At 44.1% G+C, this 20,279-nt stretch overlaps 1 protein-coding gene across 3 annotated transcripts in view; it reads right to left on the bottom strand.

Moving 5' to 3' along the window:
- Positions 1-8,088, bottom strand: part of SYK (spleen associated tyrosine kinase) — a 121,165-nt gene extending 113,077 nt beyond the window's left edge. For all 3 annotated transcript variants that reach the window (XM_083187654.1, XM_083187681.1, XM_083187672.1), the window contains exon 1: positions 7,952-8,088. The gene's annotated coding sequence lies outside the window, so the exon portion shown is untranslated. The remainder of the gene's footprint in view (positions 1-7,951) is intronic.
- Between the last annotated feature and the right edge of the window lie 12,191 nt (positions 8,089-20,279).

The raw sequence follows: 20,279 nt of genomic DNA, 5'->3' as shown, positions 1-20,279 counted from the left end.
CCCCTTTAGGGGTACGAACCAGCGCCCAAGAAACAAACGCTGGCGCAGGTATACCCGCCGAGGTGGCAAGAGGAAGAGGGAGAGGTTGTGGCAAAGTGGGACAGCCCCCCCTCAACCGCAATCGGAGACAACAAGGATAATTAATTTGTCTTCACATACTCTGTCTGATTCAGAGATTGGAGTTTTGAACAAAGGCCTTTCATATGTTCCATCTACCAGCTTCAATGGCCTTAAATGGGAATCCGAAAAATACCGACTCCAGCGACAATTGAAACTAAAAGAATATTTCTTTAATAATCCATCACCGCAGACCACAGACAACATTCCTCCTCAGTTGCGAAAGATTATGCCAAGGTCGACATTCGAGCCTATTTCTAATAACATATCCATCAAGTCCTTTTGCAACATGTTGGAAACTGAAATTAAGCCTCCTAAAACAGCATCAGTTCCTAACAATTTAACTCAGGAGGAATATTCAGCATTGATGGACTTATCAAAATATAATGACATCGTCATACGTCCCGCCGACAAGGGCGGGGCGATAGTCATACAGGATCTGGGACAATACAAGCAAGAAATCTTTCGTCAACTTTCTGATTCTAACGTCTATTGCAAATTGTCTGGCGACCCTACCGATTGTTTTAAGAAAAAACTTGGTGCCTTGTTGAATACAGCGGTCATGGCAGGAGCCATAGATCAGAAACTTTGTGATGCACTTCTTCCTCAGGAACCTATGGTGGCCGTTATGTATACACTACCCAAAGTGCATAAAAACATGGAGTGCCCGCCAGGACGGCCAATTATATCGGCCAAAAAATCCTTGTTTCAGGCAGTGTCAGTATACTTGGACACTCTGATCCAGCCTTGTATAACCAATAGTCCAGGTTATATTCGGGACACTACTGCATTTTTAAATACGCTTTTGTTGGCTGGTGAGATACCTCTTGGTAGTGTATTGGTAAGCCTAGATATCACAAGCCTGTACACGATAATTCCGAATGGGGCCGGCTTGTCTGCTATAAGAAGGCTCATCATGAATAACCCTAACTATATTGGTCCACCTATTGAGCTGATCATTGAATTACTTGAAATGTTGTTGACCCATAATTATTTTATTTTTGACGGTCAGTTCTACCTGCAGGTGTCGGGCTGTGCGATGGGGTCCAATGTGGCCCCATCGTACGCTAATGCCTACATGCTGCAGGTAGAACGTGAGGTATTTTTGGATAAACCTGGCATTAAGGAATACATAATATCGTACGCCAGATTTATCGACGATTTATTTTTCATTTGGTCGGGACCTGTTGATGTACTTGAGACTTATTTAACGACTCACAATGGGACAGATAGTCCGGTTAAGTTTACATCAGTTATTCATCCTACTTGTGTGAGTTTCCTGGATGTGTCTGTGTCCTTGAATGATGGGATGGTGAGTACCGATCTCTTCTCCAAGGACACAGATAGAAATACCATTTTGCATGCAAACAGTTGCCACCCAAAACCCCTGAAGTATGGTTTACCATACTCACAATTCCTCAGGGCCAGAAGGGTATGCAGTACAGATGTGGCGGCAGCCTGTCAGATGGATCGGATGGTGACCAAATTCTCCAACCGTGGTTATGACACCAAGCTTCTACTGGAAGCTAAAGAAAAAGCCCTTAAAATGCAACGTAGGGATTTACTACGTATTAACCCTAAAAAAGACTAATGCTGGTAAACTCCCTTGGGTCAACCACTTTAACTCTTCCAGTACCATTATTAATAAAACATCCAAAAAGTGGTGGCCCATTATCACCGCAGATCCTAAGATTGGACTCTGTGACAGCCGCCTCATGCCTTGTTATCAACGAGGCCGCAATATTTTTGACTGGGTGGTCCATACTGATGTAACGGGCATGACAGGGAGCCAGGTATGTAGTGACGGCTTCCTTTCTAGGAAGAACGGTTGCTACAGGTGCCTAGGCTGCCGAACCTGTAGTTCCATGACCACTTCTTCATTTTTTTGTCATCCCCTAACCGGGAAAAAATACTACATCAAACACAAACTGACTTGTACTACCAGGTTTGTTGTCTATCTTCTGACCTGTCCATGCGGCAAGAGCTATGTTGGTAAAACCGACAGACCTGTAAAGGAACGCATGGCCCAACACCGCTTTTCCATTAAAAAAGCTTTAGAAACTGGATCTAGCGACCAACCCGTGGCACGCCACTTCCAACAGGCAGGCCACAATATCCCTTCATTAAGATTCATTCTCATTGATCATATCCCTTTTTCTATCAGAAGAGGTGATAGATCATTGAAATTATTACAATGCGAAACTGCCTGGATATATCGCCTCCAAACCTTAGCTCCTAAGGGCCTTAATGAATATCTGGGTCTCAAATGCCTTTTATAAGTAGTTATATCCTAACGGTTATATCCATATATTACATTTTATCAGCAGTAACGTGACTTATGTTTTCCCATGCTTTTTTTCCATTAACCTTTTTAGGAAGCTATTAAGATAAAATATCTAGTACTGCATTATTACTGCATGCTATTTGTGTCTGCACGTACTTTGACATAATTTTTAATCGTTTTTAATCTTTTTTATTCCTTGCGTATTTTTTCACTTGTTCTTATTTGGTGTCAATAAAGTTTTTTCTATGTTTAGATCCCCAACCCCTTGACGACGGAGGCCGTCTGGACGGCATGACGCACAGACGTCCGTGCATAGTGACGTCGTACGACGCACGTCGATGACATGTGCGGAAGTGGAAGAACGGCGTCCGGAGCGAGAGGAGGGACACGCACTGGTATGTATGTATATAAATGTTTATTTTTCTGTGTAATGTTGACCTGATGACGAGGAATTAAAGTACTCGAAACGTCGCCATACCCCTGACTTCTGCTGATATTATTTGGAGTGCCGCCGAATGTACATTGACATATATATATATATATATACACACAGGGCCGCTGCAAGGTTTCTCGGCACCGTAGGCAAAACATCAACCTACAGCTTTCTCAGAAATGTAAATATGCAAATCCCAGAGGCACTAGAGACGCCAGCCTCTGGACTAACAGAACTGAAGGGGCACCGGCATGTACAGCAGCACCTGTTTGGTTCACAATGAGATCCTAGTGTGACTGCTGCTTTTCCACCGGCGCTCTGCAGTGCACCCACATAATTAACTGTCTGTTTCACAGGATTCAGACTCTGTGGTGCCCCCAGATCCTGGCACCCTAGGCAGCTGCCCAAAGCTTCCTAGTGGTCGAGCCAGCCTTATATATATATATATATATATATATATATATATATATGTGTGTGTGTGTGTGTGTATGTATTGCACACCCTGCATGGGCCATGCCAAGAACCTTCCGGCCACTTGCTGGTGTCTACTGATCACCCATAAGCCCATTCTGGCTGGGAGCTGTGCGGGGACTGGTGAGCTTACATGTGCCAGTACTGGTGTATATAGTGCAGCAACATTATACTCTGGCCATTACAGATACACAGCGTCTATATACATAAAAATGTATGTTGTTCCTCACTTCTGTGGCGTGCCATACACACCTACACATGCGCAGCTCCTCAACATGACAGGGCACCGGCTATCAGAAGCAGAAGCTCCGGAAACCAGCTCCACTTTCAGTACTGACCCCTCCTCCCCTCCCTCCTATAATCCAGCCCTGGTGTCCATCATTTCAATGAGTTTTTAATTATTAATAATAATACGTAAATGACATAATCAACTCAAGATGAAATAACCTGTAATAATTGCAAGTTATCACCAACTAAGATACTGCATATACAGTACAATGTAGATTTTACACATATCTTCATATAATGTGAACAACACAGGAACCATCTGGCCATCTTAAATACAGTACATCTGTGGCCAGGATCCATTCAGGCAATAAATGTTTCATATCTGCATCTCATAGTAGGCTGAAAAATATTTTAAATCAGTTTCTTTATAAGTAGTTCGTTGTAAATGAAAGAAACAGTAACTCTCCTACCAATTACCGAACCAAAATCACGGATGGCAGAGAATTAGCATCAGGCTCATCAGCTGTGTTGCCTGCGAGGAGATGGCAGATCTAATCAGAAATATTCAGTTGCTCTCCCCGGTAAAGCTCATTAATATGTTATCTCCTCAGACCGATTTGCGGCTTATCTTGCACAGTTGTATAATGAAGGATTCAGACATTTGTCAATCAAAATAGCAGAATAAATCATCTCAAGGTTCGGACAAATAAATTCAGCCACTATTTCTTATCTGCTATTCTGTCACCTTGTTGGTTTTGAATGTCAGCTGGAGGATATAACATTACTATATAATAATTATGGTTACTGCCAATATTAAAGCAAAATATTTTTATTTTGGTAAATTATATTAAAAAAAATAAGGTAAAAATTTTATAAATTACAAAAATTGGTATTAATTTGCATCAGACATTTCAGTCCATTTAATTAACATATCTACTGTATATCATGGCCAAAAGCTTGTTATGCACTATAAGCGGTAAAGTTAATGTCAATTTTGGTTAGATTTGTGTTTTTGGCAACATTCCCACAGTTCTAAATCCGAAATTTGCTGAAATCAAAACCAATGAAAAACGGCTTTCCGAGATCGACTTTCCTATAGAAAACACTAAAAATTTAGCTTTACAATTGACTGGTTTGGTTTTACAATTCACTAAAACCCAACACAAAAACAATGACTAACCCTCCCAAACAATAGATTTGTCTGTGGCAGGCGAGATAGGGACAAACACTACACAGATTATTATGTTCCCTGCAGGCTTCTTACAGGGAACGAAGTGGACCGATCCACACCAAGGAGCTTGTAAGTATAATTTCCCTTTCCAGGTACCCTTTATGGAATTACTACTGGAGGATGGGACCGATACCTATGTGCCAAGATACTGTAGGTGGGGTGTGTGTAATGAAGTTATACTTATCGTGTGTGTGTATATATTTGGCTTTTGGTTCTGCTGTGGAAATAAGAGCGTGCCGAAGTCCCAGTATGTGGCCCAGGCTTGTTGGGACTCATAGTTCCACAGCAGTGCACCCACAAATTTTATTTTTACACAATGGCCGGTGTTAAAATCTGTCCGGTGCCCACTGCACTAGGGCACCAGGGACAGCCCCGGGCTTCAGTCCAGGCAGGGTTAATCCGCGAGGGGGGACCCCTTTGGGGGGGTCCCTACTCCCCCAGGGTCCCTGCCCTTGCTGACTGGTAGGGGGTATAATGCTACGGCCGCAGGACCTTATATAATAAGTGTCCCCCGGCTGTTTTTTAAAAATCAAGACCGGCTCTTTGAATATGGGGCTAGTTATAGCCGTGGGGAGGGGGGACCCCACCCCATTTTGTTTATTCATTTATTTCAATTTTTTTTTTCTTACACTGCAGCCTGCACGGATCTGACTGAACCGTGCAGGCTGCCGACTCATTTTTGTGTTTTGGAAATTGAACTTTAGCCATCTAGAACACACGGACAGCACAAATTAATCAATACCACTAGACCTAAACAGAGCTACTGACAGTAAGAATGATTCATTATTTTACTTTCATACTGAAAGGGAAAGCCTATATTTTCTGGTAGAGATTTTTAAAGGATGATTATAAATATAAAAAAAATATTATTGTTAATTTATTAAATAAAACAAATCTCTATAATCACATTCCCAAAAATATATACTGTATGCCATTACAATGACATGCTGCGACATGTGGCATTCTGTGTAACATAGTTTTCTATTCTACTGTTAGTTATTCCCCTAAATTACAAGTTATCATAATCTCAGAAATGACCATGCGCCAGACCCCTAGGAGATGAGAGAAGATGAAGTTTAATAAAAAAATTTAAAACCTGTGTTTGTGTTGTTTTTTTTATATTTCCTTTACAGGGGGCTATAGGTACTGGCAGGCCTTTAATGCCCCACATGCTGGTACCTGTGGTTTTCCCAAGTACCAGCATGTGGTGCAGGCTGGCTGGGATCTGTAGTCCTACTGTAAAGGACAATATTACTGTTGAAAGCAGCTATCAACCCTGAACACACCGCCAAGGGTTACAGGGGATAACCCTGGGCTTCAGCCCAGGCATGGGGTGTCCTGGAGAGAGGGGACCCCTTTATTTGGGGAGTCCCCACCTCCCCAAAAACTCCAGGCCTGGGCTGAATGGTTACGGAGGGTAATGCTTTGGCCACGGGACCCCACCAAACGTGTCCCCTGGCTATGGCATTACACCCCTGCTAGTGGAGCCTGGTGCTGGTCCACAAAACACGGGGGACCCCTTCTCATTTTGTCGCCCGTATGATCAAAGTTGCCACCCAGAAAGAAAGAATATACGCCCCTTGCAAAATTGTGAATACATTGCAAATAGCAATATATTCACAGATCCATACAAATGTTTGTAAATCGTTTGATAATTGGCTAAAATGCAATTACTCTAACTAAGGCAATGGGACACATTTGTTTTGGGAAACAGAAGCCATTGCTGCCCTCTGTCCACCATGTGTAACGATGCAGGACCTATACTGCACATGTGAATATGGGTCCAGCGCATGCGCAATGTGCTTGAAAATGGTGTATTGTGTGCAACTTCTCCTTGTGACCAGACCTGAATCACCCCCAGTGTGTCTGTTCTGGGTGCACCTTGCACTCATCTATAGATTGTAAACTTGCGAGCAGGGCCCTCCTACCTCCATGTCGGTTTGTTTCCACCCAGTTTGTGTAATCACTGTTTCCAATTGTAAACCGCAACAGAATATGCTGCGCTATATAAGAAACTGTAAATATATAAATTATTTATAGATACACCCCTGGTAATAAGCTTCACCATGATAAAAACTTTGATTCAAATCTCATAAGCTCCCGAAACATTTGGGCTCATATCATACAGTATGACTGTTAGAACTATTTGTTCTATATAAAACAATTGCCTGTATATTTTAGAACACTTTAACCACATTTATCTAATACTGTATGATGCTAAAGAAAACTGATGGCTGATTAAGCACAGAAGTAACATAAAGGGTTCTGGAGATGCTGGCACTTTAAGTAGTCAGTTTGTAGTTCTTAAATCTTGTGTTATGGTATAGCCAATAGGGTGCAAGAGGGGAGGGGTTTTAATATAGAAAGTGAAAGGAATTATGTAAGTCCTCTTTGTGCAGTTTTCCCTCCCTCCCATCCCTGTGTTTGGTGTGCATGTGTGGGTGTGGTGGTAAAGAACGGTCGTTTGTTTAAATGTTTAGTTTAAGAACTTAATGGGTGCGCTCTCCTGACATTGTGATATGTCGTAAAACCCATCATCCTGGACAGGAGACGGGTTACTCTGCCTGAACGGGTGGGTTGCTAGACAAAGAGTTGATCACCATTGGCTTTTTGGTATGTGTGTGTTGTCTATCTCGATTAATATAGTCATTTTGTCAATTAATAAATGTAATAAATTATTTAAAAATAAAGCGTTAAGCATAAAAGATACCCAATGGTGAGTTTATGTGGGGCGTAGTATGATGAAGACTGCAGCAACCCAATATCTAACAAGACAGTATTTTATCTGACCTGCTGGGCTGCACTGGCTAACCATCAGAACATATTGCACAATACTGTAGTTCTATTAAAATATGACAAAGCGCAGAAATGTTTTCAAAGAACACACAAAGCTCTTAATATGTGCAGATACAGACCAATGCACACACTTTCAGTTACTAGAGAAAGTATAACAGGTGTCACCCTGCCTTAGAACAAGATTCTCATACCTATGGAACAATCAGCAGGTGTGTCAGCCCTGAGGGTAGTCCGGGCATGGTTGACTGGCACAGTTCTAGTAAACATATACTGTTTTAAGGAAATAAGTTGGTTCATGCTGAAACCAGAAGTTTAAGGCAGAACCTATTGTTTTGCTTAGAATATGAGTTAGAGTAACAATATTTCCTGTTGCATATTTACAGTACAGTACCTTCCTTATTTTGCTCTGCTGCAAGTGTTCCCTTGTCTCTACGTAGCAGACATCTTCCTTCTTCCAACAGAAAATTGCTTTATGACAACTGTTATTTGCCCCAAAAAATAATTACACCTTAGTCCCAGCAAGAAGGAAGCAGGATTATTTATTCAAACCACTCCTCCTGCATTGCCTAATCATTAATGTATTAATGTGAGTTGGCCAAGCAAGGGCATGCGGCCAGAAATACATCATACAGTATGTCACTGTAAAGCAGTGTACTCTAGTCAGTTCTTAGGTGAATAAACAGAACGTAACTGTCTGTCTCACTCTCTCTTTCTACACACACACACACACACACTTTTACCAAAGCAAAAGTACAATTTGTGCTGTGCCACAAGGAAATAAAGTTAACTCTTGCCCATGACAAGATTAACAAAATTAACTCTTGCTTATTATACGGGTATGGGTAAAAACCGGACCAGGACAAGACCCCCGGTCCGCCGGACCGGACATAAAATTCTGCAGTCCGGAGCTTGTAGCGTCCGGTCCGGGGGGTGTCCTGTCCGGGGGTGTCCTGCCTGGGGGGGCTGCCTGTGATGCCTGTCACCAGGGAGTGGAGGAGGGGCAGAATATGGGCTATTTCACACACTCCGGCTCCTGCCGGGCGGTGAAATCCCGCACGGTCAGAAGCTGTGCCGTGCATAGTAGTTACTAATGGACACGATTGTGTCCATTCAGACAGGATGGCCACGGCCCGGACGCCCGGTTGCAGCCGGATCCCACCACTGGAAGGGACGGCTGCCGGGCTGTGGCCATCCCCTCCATTCTAAACTGCTGTGTGCGGCACGGCTTCTTGCCCGTGCAGGTTTTTTGCCGCCCGGCAGGAGCTGGAGTGTGTGAAATAGCCCTAAAGCCTCCCTGTATGGTCCAGGCATGTAGCAAAAACCGGACGGTTCGGACCACAAGGGGAGGCAGCAATCTCCCCTTCCCCATGTCCCTGATGATAACTATCACAGGGAACCCCCGGACGGGACACCCCCTGGACCGGACAGTACAAGCTCCGGACTGCAGATTTTGATGTCCAGTCCGGCGGTCCGGGATTTAGTCCGGATCCGGTTTTTACATAGTCCCTCATTATATGAGTAAACAGGCAAAAAAAGCAAATACGAATTCTAGAAATTAAAAGCCTTGTATTAGTTATTATAATTATTATTATAATTAGTACAAATAAAGAGCACCACAGTTCAATACACATTACAGCTTAAATATAAGTAGTGAGGACTCAATCAACATACAACTAGAGGCTTGATGCCAATGATGCAGACAAAGATGGTCACTGAGTGTTTCAGTATAGGAGAGCTGTGAGTGAAATGTGAAGAGAAATGGGCTTTGACAACAGGAGGGAAGAGGGCCCTGCTTGGAGGAGCTTACAATCTAGTTAATACAAAGAATATATATTAACGAGCTAGAAACAATGTCTATATGTAAAAAAGAAGAATTTTTATTTAACTACTATATTTCACTGGCCAGTGATGGAAACAATTAAAAATATGATTAAAAAAAATCAAAAATCAAAAACAACCACATTACATATAACACGGATTTGTTGCTATTTTAACAAAAGCTGCTAATTACTGAAATAATTAGAAAATAGCCAGTGGATTGTTGTCAAGGACCTCTGAGGGGGGACTTTAAAGTCCATCAGACTGATTTCCTGTTGGTAGTGAGTGACAGATGTTAATATTGCTTAATGATAAAGAGCAGAGTTCTCGTGTTCCCTATCTGGCCACGAGTCACAGTATTTACTTTTCATCTGAATGCAGGCATGGAGGGGATCCCCTGTTGGCTCCAGAGAAGATGGTACTACAGTAGGTGTAATAAGTCATATGATGAGTTTCTCCACCTCTTTTTACTGTGACTCACTTTCAGCAGAATCCTAAAAGTGCTTGGATGGTCAAAAGCTATTTCCTCATATATCTTAAGATTCTAGGCTAAAACTCCTGTTTGAACTGTCCATTACACAGTCCATTACCATCTGGTAACTATCTCCAGAGCTTTCTGCGCATAACCTGTTTTCTGGATATGTGTAGCTTATTTGTGATGCAATAGTCAGGAAATAGATTATTGTATTTTAATGTGCAATTGATGTATATACCTTTGATGTTTTTATGGTACAGTATGCTACGCTTTGATTTATATATGCTTCTATTTCATGTGCTGCTAATGTGATCTTTGAACTGTGGGAGAAATTGAGAAGTACTTTTCCCCTTGTATTAAGCGCTGGTGAAATATATTGCCACATATTTTTACCTAGACTATTGCACTGTTTGGGGTGACAAAGAATACTCCTGGTTTTCTTCTTCCTAGCTGATAGAGTGCACAGTGATTTTATATATGCTCTCTAGATATACTTATAGTCATGCCAAATATAAGCATATAACCAGAACAAGCAGCTTTATTATAAATGATATTGGTTATTAGAAAGTCTTTGCATAGATGTTAATAATGAGAAGCAGTATATTAGTAATAAAAAGCAATACTCCAGAAATAAACCAGAAAAGTCCAGTCTCTGCACCTTACACAGTAATATTCACATATTTCTCACAGCTGGTGCATAGATATTAATTATGAGGAGCAATACGCCAGAAATGTCCAATCTCTGTATTTATAATTATAAATGTTCACAGCTCTCTCACAGCTGGCCACGCAAGGTCAAAGCCATTTTTGGTGTGTAATTTTTAAGCAGATTCCATGCAGAAGGCCAGACCACAGCATGGAATCAGCAGAGACTCTCCGCCACTGGTGTTTTGTCTGTGGTGACATTTTTACGCCACTAATCTCCATCATGCATTTTCACCAGCCCTATATTTAGTTCCCATTTGCAGCCACTACCCTGGGACAGGGGGCGACCTGGATTGTTGAAGCTCTCACATCATTTGGATTTGCAGGGTGAGCCATAAGATACTGACAGTGGATGAGATGTACTAAGCTTGAAAAATGGAGAGTGGTAAACCACCCAACAATCAGCTCCTTTCTGTAATTTTTCAAACACAGCCTGTGACATGGCAGTTAGGTGCTGATTGGCTGATGGTTTATCACTCTCCATTTCATCACTTTCCAAGCTTGGTACATCAGGGGTACTTGTGTAGTTTCACGGCGGGCTATGCTACATATTCAGTGTAAGCTAAGCTACGTTGTCAGCGTAGCCCAATGACTGCCTAGCGTAGTCAGCGTAGTGACTCCGCGGCAGCCCTGCTTAATCAATGTAGTGTCCCCGTCAGGCAGGTAGTCACCGTTTTGTCCCCAGGAGCTGCAGCTGTGTCCCCGGCATCCCTGGCAAGCCTAGTGCGCGCCTCTCTCCCCTACGCTGGCTGAGAGGGGATCATGCGGGCACCGGCGGAGAGGCGCTACATCTTTCTGAGATGCACAAGAGTCTCCTACGCTTGTGTGTCTCAGTAATTATTACAACAGGGTATAGCAACCCTGCATGTGTCCACTTCTTGGAGACGGACAGGGTTAAGGGTTCGGTAGCGCGTGCGTCTCGTGCACAAAGGGGGAGTGCGGTGTGCAAGTACATCTCATGCACAATAAAGGATGCATTTGCCAGTGCTCCATGTTACATACTGGCGTGGCTAGCGTGGCGAGCCCTGCGAGGGGACTTGGTACGTGTCCTCCCAACCTGTACATACCCCCACTATCCACGTTGGTGTGGAGTTCATTTTATAAAGTGTGCCGAGCGCAGCGAGCCACCGAGCCCGAAGTGTGCCGAGCGCAGAGATCCCCGAGAGGGGACGCAGATTTCTTGACGTGTATTCCGCGTCCCCTCGCGGGATCGATGCGCTCGCCATGCTTCAGGCTTGGTGGCTCGCTGCGCTCGCCACACTTTGTAAAAACAACTCCACGCCGATGTGGATAGTGGGGGTATGAACAGGTCGGGAGGACGTGTACACGTCCCCACATGAGCTCGCAATGGCACTTCGGGCTGGCATGGATAGTGGGGGTGTTTCAGGAACACATTCACACCTGTCATGTGAGGCAGGCTAAAATGGTCAATGGTTCTCACACAATGTAATAAGCGCTGACTGACTACGCTAACTGCGTAACGCTGACTGACTACGCTATCTACGTAAGCTCCGACTGGCCGTGAACGGGCGGGAACACTATGCTGATACTGACAGGGATGCCTGACTGACTACACTAACTATGTAAGCTCCGGCTAGCCGCGTATGAACACTACGCTGATACTGACAGGGATGCTGACTACACTGGCCGCGGGAACACTATGCTGATACTGACAGGGATGCTGACTACGTTGCCTACGCTGGCTGCGGGAACACTACGCTGATTCTGACAGGGATGCTACGCTAACTACGTAACTGCCACCGTGAAACTACACAAGTACCCATCTGGCCCTTTGTGTGAGGTTCAGATATCTAAGCAAAAACAGAGGGACAATAAATTTGTATCTTCATAATTATCTGGAGTGCAGACTTTGCACGAACAGCAGCCACAATAATTAGTAGAATTTCCACTGCATACAGAGGGGCACTTTATTCTACTGTAAGTATTACATCTGTATACAATCTAAAAAACCTTCCATGGTAAAAAAGGTATTGGTTACCTGATATCAGTTCTCTGCTAATAGTAGGAAAGACCACTCCATCAGATTGTGGGATAAATTTCTTTCTATGCATGGTATGTAATACTCATTTTATTCTCATGTTCCATGAACACCCTGACTGACTGCATTAGTGTTAATAACACACTATCTCCCCCTTGACAGGCCATCAGCCTCTCCCATCATTTTAAAAGGCTGTGAAAAATCCCTACAAATAGTAGGAAAGACCCATCTACTAGATTGTATGATAGGTCTCTTTCCATATGTGGTATGTAAATACTTTTTTCTTGTGTTTCACATATACTCTGACTGAATACTCTAGTGTTAATATTACACGATCTCCCTCCAGATAGGCTTCTCGCCATCCCAGATTTCTCTAAAAAGAAAAACTAAAGAACTATTCCGGGCTTTTTTGCCACTGGACCTCTTTTTACCACTTTTACCATCAATTGTACATGCTCTCCTCCTCATTCCCTCCAGAAAAACTAGATTAAGATAATCACTCTATTTTGTTTATAGATTGTGGGAAGTCTTACTAAAACCGACACTTCCATCGGTGATTGATTCTATACTGTTCTTTTTCGGTATGTACCTACTTCATTATTGGACTTTATCTTACTTGTTAATAACTTGAATGAACAGTGTAATTTATGTTTGGCATTTTTCTACCACTTGCAGTGCACATGTATATACAAAACCCCTGATGAAGCCTTTGTGAAAGGCGAAACGCGTTGGGTTATTTTTTGGCATCCTGAAAGAAATGAAAGAATATGTCTATGGAATTTTAAAAAGAAAAACTTTTTAATAAAAGATTTTTTTAATACTAAGTTGTATACATTGTTATATGCGGTGTAAAATCACACTCTAACCAGGTGGTGGAACATAACTTAGCGCTCTCTATATCTTGGGGTAAGTATTTCTATATTTAGGAATGACACTCTCTTTTATTTTAATGACTGTATACTTTATATGAGAAGTCCATCCAATTTCACATAATAAAGATGTGGGTGCCGATAGATGCCTGGAATATATTTCCTCAGAAATGTTGGTGGCGCACCAGAGAGTTAGTAATAATGACACAACAAGTGAAAGATAAAGAAAGAAGATTATTGTGTAGTGCTCCCTTATTATACGACTAAATAGACTTCTAAAATAACTTTAAAAAATGACTTTTTTTAAATCGACAGTATTTGTTCATATAATTGGAGCGCACCACACAATAGTATATTCTTTCCTCTTTTGTGGTCTGTTGGTCTATCAACACTCCTCATAACATGCCCACGGCACACATGTGTCCTGCATGGGAATGCTACTTTTATACCTTGTAATACCACTGTAACAGTCAAGATTCTGAATTGCTCATAATTGGTCCACCCCAGTTCTATTCCAATTGGCTGGCAGCTTGATCTTTCCCTTTTATAAAGCTGACTAGGCAGATGCTCTATTTAACATGCTTGAATTCAGCTCTACCCTGAGGTCTACCAAAATCTGAATCTAATTCAGACACATGTGATCCCTTACTTTGCCACATGCCATGCACCATAATATCACCAAATCAAGGCCCTTATTCTGATTCACTTGCAAAGGCAAATTCCTTCTCAAGTGTGCACTGCAGGTGGGGCAGATGTAACTTGTGCTGTTGTGTGTTCCGCAGCCATCCCAATACTCTCCAGTCATGCTGCTTTTTGCTGTGCGCCTCCTGGGTGAGACATCACAACTTCTCATCTCCCCTTCCCAGTGTTACTAGTGCACCTATGAGGTGGTGGTGGTGGTGGTGGGGGGGGGGGTAATGGAGGAGTGAGCATAGCCTAGTGAGTGAGTGAGAGCCCGGCGCTTCCCTGCAATGCCTGGTGTATGCGGTAGTGGTCGGCAGGGGGGGGGGGGGGGGGCTTTCCAATGGGGCCCTTGGGCAACTTCGCTAAGACGGCCCTGATGAGAGGAGAGAGAAAGGGAGGAGTGCGAGCAGGAGAAAGGGAGAGAAGAAGAGGGGATCAAGAGTGTGAGAGTGTCAGGATGAGAAAGGAGGAGCGACAGGTGGAGAGGGAGAGGGTGTCAAGAAGAGAGAAACAGAGCCAAGTGTAGAGATAGGGGGGAGAAAGAAAGGCTGAGACTGTCAGAGAGGGAAAGGGAGGAATGAGAGAGAAGTGGGAAGCATGGGGAAAGAGGTAGGTAGAAGAGAGATAGAGGATAAAGAGACAAGGGGTGGTGGGTGAGATGGTACTAAGCCTTGAAAAGTGATAAAATGGAGAGTGATAAACCACCAACTAATCAGCTCCTACCTGTCATTTTTCAAACACTGCCTGTGACATGTCCGTTACAAGCTGATTGGCTGGTGGTTTTTCACTCTCCATTTTATCACTTTTCAAGCTTAGTACATCTGGCCCAGAGAGATAAATAGAGATGTGAGAGAGAGGGGGAGGGAGAGAGGGTTGAGAGAAAGAGGGGACAGAGGGAAGAGAGCAGGAGGTGGGGGACAGAGAGAACATGAAGGGAAAAAATGAGAAGAAAGTAAAGGGAATGGTGAGCAAGCAAAAAAGAGGATAGAGACGGGGTTAGGGTGGCCAATCCCGGGATCGGGATCGGCGGGATCCCGGGATTTGGCCCTAAAAAGTCCGGGATTTCAATCCCGGGATTGGAGTATCCAATCCCGGGATTTCGGTATTAGACTGCGCATGCGCAGTCTAATACCGGGCAGCTTCTGAGCACTCGCTCAGACACTGCCCAGTGCCCGGATGTTTCAGACCCCTGCGTGCGTCCTGCGCAGCGTGACGGTCACGCTGCGCAGGCCACGCACGCTGCCCACACTACTGACTACTGCCCACACTACTGACGCTCCTCCTGGCCGCCCGCCCCCCACCTCTCCTCCTGCGCCGGCCAGCCCGCCCCTTCACCGACGCCGGTCCTGCGCCTTCCTCCCGCTGCAGTGATGATGAGATGAGGAGGTGCACGAGCCCGACGGCACCGTGCACCTCAGAACCCACCTCCACTCCCGGCCGCCCGCCCGCCCGCCCATGTAAGTAAATCTGCGGGTCGGCTGGTGTGGGGGTGGGTATCGGGTACACGCCAGGAAACTAAGGATGCCAATCCCGGGATCCCGGGAATCCCGGGATTGAGCATTTTTCAATCCCGGATCCCGGGATTGAAAAAATGCCCCGGGATTGGCATCCCTAGACGGGGTGGTGGGGAGAGAGACTAAGAGAGGGGGTATGGGGGGGTCAGGGGGAGTGAGTGATGAGGGGAGGAAGGAGAAGAAAGAGGGGAGAGGAGAGGGGTGTAGGGGATTACAGGGGATAACGGAGAGTGGAGGGGGAAGGGCAGTGCAGTGCGGGAAGACGAGAGGGGGAGGGGGAAGAGGAGAAAGAGGGGGGGGGGGGAAAGGGGAGGGGGATGGGATGAGGGGATGGGGAATGAGGGGGAGGGGAAGCAAGGTTCTTAAAATTATTTGGCTGGCTTCCCCCTGGCAGTGGCAGGTCTGCAAATGCAATCACCAGCTTCTTTCAATGATGCTGGGTTCCCCTGCTCTGGCCTACAGGCTGATGCCATCCTGACCTTTACTTCTTCTGTGGCGCCATAGGGCTCCACTGATCCTTGGGCAGCGATGGGCTCCACTGCTCCCTGGGAGATGCCGGATTCCACTGCTCCATGCATAGCGGCAGGAAGTACTGCTTCCTGGCCCTGAGCTCCACTGCTCCCCAGTGTTGCTGTATTGTATACAAAAGGGCAGCGCAGCAACTGCCCCACTGTAATATAAAAAAAATGCATAAAAGAAGCTCTAGCGGTACAGGATATAGCCTGCTGGGGCCCCGGGCCCCATAGCATTTGCACCCTCTATAGTTATACCACTGATGCCGCCCAGCCAGAGTGAAATGCCACCCTGTGCAAGCCTGCAAATTACTTAGCCCTGTGATTAGCTGCAAATCCATTCACAAGCCGCTCACCATCTAATGAGTCTGGGTCTAATATCACACGACTTCCACTCAAATGTCTGGGCATGCCTGCATTTTCCACGACATATTCCACACACTGTGATGCCCATTATACATATGCCACACACTGTGATGCCCATTACAGATATGCCACACACTGAGATGCCCATTACATACTATGGTACATAAGTGCTGCTTATCTACATGCTCATTGCTCATTGGTTCTTTCTCAATGCCAGGAGTTACATGCTCGATTCCAGGTTACGTGCTCAATTCCAGAGGATTCCTGCTTGATGCCAGGAGCATCATACTATATGCCATGAAGGTTTCCATTGCCAAGGTGGTAGCAGTCTGACAGAGTTGGGCTGCCCAGCTGTCTTCAGAGAGGTCCACAGCGGCTGCATTGAAACAGTGTGAAGCCGGGCAGAAACGATGGGTGCTCAGATGTCTTCAGAGCTGGTCCGTGGCAGATTGAAATTCCGCGCCGGGACGCCAGCCATTAGGAGCTTGCGATCTGGCTGCCAATCAGGAGCGGCAGCGGCTGCCAGCCCAGCGTGAGATTTAAAAAATCTGCGGACTCGCTCTGAAGACAGCTGGGCATCCCACCGCTTCTGACCGGCTGTCTCACTGTATCAGTGCTGCAGCTGCGGACAATGAAATTAAATTCCAGGGGATAATGGATGGTTGTGCTGCCGAGACACAGTCAGGCATGCATATAAATTCAAATGCATGCCCGGCTGTTTTTGATAGCGCAACCGTCCATTACCACCAGGAATTACAACATTTTTACCCCATTTGGGGTAATTTACCCCTGTTCCCCGACCACTGGGCTAGCATAACCTACATAAGATCATGACCTTTTAATAATCAAGAACCTCCACAGGAAGAGGTGGCAAGGGGTAAAAAAGAAAGTTATATTGATATTCACTTACTGTACTTTTATATCAGAGAACAACCTCATTTAAGTGATTGTTCTAATTATCTGAAAGTGGACACCATCATATTATTTCACATAGAAAATATATATAAAAATAATCCCTGCTGGAACATAAATTTATTCTGATCATGAAAGGACAACTGTTCAGCCATTAAAGGGTTTGGTAAAATACCAAAATAAAAAATTATTGGCAAATGTATTAAATTATGCATATCATCAAATAAATATCTACACTAGATGGCAGCATAGATAAGTAATGCAATTTAGTACAGTACATTAAGTGACAGAAGGCATTAGGGTTCATCTCCTGTAGTACTCCAAGAACCTCCATGTGCCGCTGATCTGTTTGACGTTTCTTACTAAAACTTGAGATTCTCTTTCATTCAGCTCCATCCAATCTGTTAGAGCACATCCATCTGTTCCGGACATCATTACTGCTATGAGGGCTAAATTTAAACATTAATAAGAACTACAAGAATAGTTCATGTTTCCATGCTGTTTTATTTGCATCTCGTTATAACAGTCTATTTGTTTCACTTTATGCTTTATATTTTGCCATTTCTCTTTCCATCTAAATATAAATCGGTTTCTGCACTGCTGAATTGTTATTATTTCATAGAGGAAATATGTATGTATTTGCTCGAATAATTAATATATTATTGTTAATTATATAACGTAAAAACTGAATATTGACAATGAGAATTATAAACAATAACAGATGAAGATAGAGGTATTTTAACATTCCTCTGCGTCAGGCATGGAGGTAAATTTCAAACTCAGAGTTTCCAAAGGCAAACACAGGAGTTAAATCCCAATTTGAAGTGCGAAACACATCCGAATCTGCAAATAAAACTCAATACAGCATCAAATCAACTTGCAATAGAAATAAATAAAACATGTCAATTTAATAAAAATTCTGTTTCTAAGCATGGAAAAAGTCTGGGGTCCCCCCACTAAGCATAACCAGCCCCGGGCTCTTGGAACCAACCCTGGAGACCGAGGTCTCCCATATTTAATAAACTAGCATGAGCTCTGGAGCTGGCCCTGGTCCTAAAAATAATGGGACACAATGAGTAATGGTCTCCCATATTTATAGAACCTAACTACACTGCAAGGGTGTAATGCTTCAGCCAAGGGACACAGTTCACAGGGTCACCCCGGCCTACCCCACACACAATTAGTCAGCCCATGCTGGGGATTCCTGAGAAAGTCGGGAAGCCCCCAATAAAGGGGTCCCCCATTTCCAGCATACCCCTGGCCTGGGCTACAGCCCAGGGCTATCCCAGGGCTTTACCTAAACGCCCCTAAGCAGTGGGTGCAGAATTTTTAGCTTTCAACAAATAATATACTGTTCTGTATGTTAGTAATATTGTCTATTACAGGAGGAATAAAGGTCCCAGCAATTCTGCCCCACATGCCAGTATTTTGAGAACCACAAGTACTAGCCTGCAAAGCATTAATGGCCCACTGGTACATATATCATCATTGCAGTCCACCGCTGCTCATCTGCTGGTATTACTAGTACTCAGTGCTATTTTTCAGCAGGCTCCAGCAGGAACTGAGGCCCTTATTCTATTTCACTCTTTCTGACAAAATCCTTCTTAGATGGACAAAACCATGTGCACTGCAGGGGGGCAGATTTAAAATGTGCAGAGAGAATTAGATTTGGGTGAGTCGTTTTGTTTCTGTGCAGGGTAAATCCTGGCTGCTTTATTTTTACACTGCAATATAGATCTCACTTTGACGTAAAACCCCACCCAAATCTAATTATCTCTGCACAAGTAACACCTGCCTCACTTGCAGTGCACATGGTTTTGTCCATCTAAGAAGGATTTTGTCAGAAAGAGTGAACTAGAATAAGGCCCTAAGTTCCTGCTGGAGCCTGCTGAAAAATAGCGCTGCTAGTACTAATTGCTTTTTTGTTTGCATATTGGTCCATATAATAAACTGTACAAAAGTTATTATACTTACCATTCAGTTAACTATCATGCCAGTGGCTCTCGGTGAACTGGAAAAGAATAAAACAGGTACATTAGGTTGTAGAATTGAGAATATAATATATAGTCAGTCCCTAGTGAAATTGTTTATAACTAAAATTTCTATTGGGCTTACCCAAGCGAGCCCCTAATATATGATAGCTTGGGTGTAAAAAGTAAGGACATTATTACCCTTATTCGACTTGTACGTTTATCCAAGTTGGAAGAGGTTCTAGCTAGTAGGGTAGAAAACAAGCAAAAAGTGGGAAATAATACCAAACACCAGTTTCTCCGTCTGGATGATATATGGTTGTTGGGTCAACACACACAATGTTGACCACTGAAAGTTGACATGGCTTAGGTTGACACCTGATATGTTGACAGGTTAAATGTAAGCATGGTTGGAAGGTTGAAACAAGCATTAAGTCGGCAGTGTCTAGGTCAACAGTCAAAAGGTTGAACATGGGTTTTTCACTTCTTTTTTGCACTGACGTGTCCTAACATGTGCCGACAGACGGTATTTCATGCCCTACCATCCACTAGGGCGTGGAGGGAGAACAGAATAGTGTGCCGAGTGAGGCACCGTGTCCGAAGCATGGCGAGCACAATGAGCCCTGCGTGGGGACGCGGTGCACTGATACGGACCATGTCGGAACAGAAAAAGTGAAAACCCCATGTCGACCTTTTGACTGTTGACCCAGACACTGTCTATCTAATACTTCTGTTGACCTTCCATCCATGTTGACCTTAAGCATGATGACCTATTTGAGGTGTCGACCTAAGCCATGTTGACCTTCTGAGGTTGATCTAATGCAGTGGTAGCCAACCCTAGCCTACGAGAGCTACCAACAGTTCACATTTTTCCAGACAACCTAGCTGCTGCACA

This window comes from Crinia signifera, chromosome 1, assembly GCF_055691185.1.
Source record: "Crinia signifera chromosome 1, ASM5569118v1, whole genome shotgun sequence".
NCBI classification, from domain to species: Eukaryota; Metazoa; Chordata; class Amphibia; order Anura; family Myobatrachidae; genus Crinia; species Crinia signifera.
This window is presented reverse-complemented; position numbering and strand designations above follow the sequence as displayed.